We start from the raw sequence: 1,694 nt of genomic DNA, 5'->3' as shown, positions 1-1,694 counted from the left end.
GTGCCGGTGTCCCGGTGCCGGTGTCCTGGTGCCGGTGTCCCGGTGCCGGTGTCCTGGTGTCGGTGTGGTGGGGTCTGGGGTCTGTCTGGTGGGGTTTGGGGTCTGTCTGGTGGGGTCTGGGATCTGTTTGTGGGGTCTGGGTTCTGTCTGGTGGGGTTTGGGGTCTGTCTGGTGGGGTCTGGGGTCTGACTGGTGGGGTCTGGGATCTATCTTATGGGGTCTGACATCCATCTGGTAGGGTTTGACACCTGTTTGGTGGGGTTTGACACCTCTCTGGTGGGGTCTGACATCTGTATGGGGGGGTCTTGCAGCTTTGTAGTGAGGTCTCCCATCTCCAGGGAGGGGTGTCTTGTTGATAAGGAGCTTTATCATTGCAGAGGGGGTTGAACTTCCACAGAGAAGCTGCTCAGGGGGTGGGACACCTACTTGAGGTCTTGTCCCACCTACTTGAGGTCTTGTCCCACCTACCTGAGGTCTTGTCCCACCTACCTGAGGTCTTGTCCTACCTACCTTACGTCTTGTCCCACCTACCTGAGGTCTTGTCCCACCTACCTGAGGTCTTGTCTCATCCATCTGGGGGATCTCCCATCCACTGGGGAGGTGTCCCAGTCCACTGGGGAGGTGTCCCAGTCCAGCAGGGAGTTGTCCCACCTGTGCTCACCCTCTTTGCCCCCCGTGCAGGACTGCCAGGAGCTCACTGATGTGGAGAGGGCCATCGAGACCGTCATCAACCAGTTCCACTGCTACGCTGTGAAGGGCCAGAAGGAATATCTGACACCCAATGAGATGCAGGAGCTGGTGGTGCAGAAGCTGCCCCACCTGGGGAAGGTGAGGGGAAAAGCCAGGGGTGGGCAGGGGGAGCTGGGGTGGGCACGGGCCACCCATGGGACCCCACAGCTTCATCATCCTGATGAAGAGAAGGCTCCTGGGAGACCTTAGAGCACCTTGGAAGGGGCCTACAGGAAAGCTGGGGAGGGGCTTTGCATCAGAGCAGGTGGGCCAGGGGTGATGGTTTTAAACTGAGATAGATTTAGGTGGGATAAGAGGAAGAAATTCTTCACTCTCAGGGTGGTGAGGACCTGGGATGGGTTGTTGATGCCCCATCCCTGGAGGTTTTGGACAAGACCTGGTCTAGTGGTTCCCTGCTCGTGGGAGGCGGGGGGTTGGAGCTGGGTGATCTTTGAGGTCCCTTCCAACCTTGATGACTCTGTGATGCTTTTTCTCCTCCCTCCCTCCCCAACCCTGGGCAGTGTGTTGGCCCATTGGAAGAGAAGATTGAATGCATGGGAGACCCCGACGAGGCCAAGCTGGAGTTTGGGGAGTACTGGGACATGATGGGGGACGCGGCCAAGGGCTGCAGGAGGAAGAAGGAGGAGGTGGTTGGGGATGGGAAAGGCACCCGAGACTCTGTGATGCTTTTTCTCCTCCCTCCCTCCCCAACCCTGGGCAGTGTGTTGGCCCATTGGAAGAGAAGATTGAATGCATGGGAGACCCCGACGAGGCCAAGCTGGAGTTTGGGGAGTACTGGGACATGATGGGGGACGCGGCCAAGGGCTGCAGGAGGAAGAAGGAGGAGGTGGTTGGGGATGGGAAAGGCACCCGAGGCCTCGGGCTCTGCACCCACAAACGAGACAGGGGGATGGTCCCAGTGAGAAGCACCTGGGAAACCTGCTGGGACCCAGGGAACCCCCCCC

The sequence above is a fragment of the Chaetura pelagica genome, unplaced genomic scaffold, assembly GCF_000747805.2.
Source record: "Chaetura pelagica isolate M959 unplaced genomic scaffold, ChaPel_1.0 scaffold1318, whole genome shotgun sequence".
NCBI lineage: Eukaryota > Metazoa > Chordata > Aves > Apodiformes > Apodidae > Chaetura > Chaetura pelagica.
Note: the sequence above shows the minus strand (reverse complement) of the source record.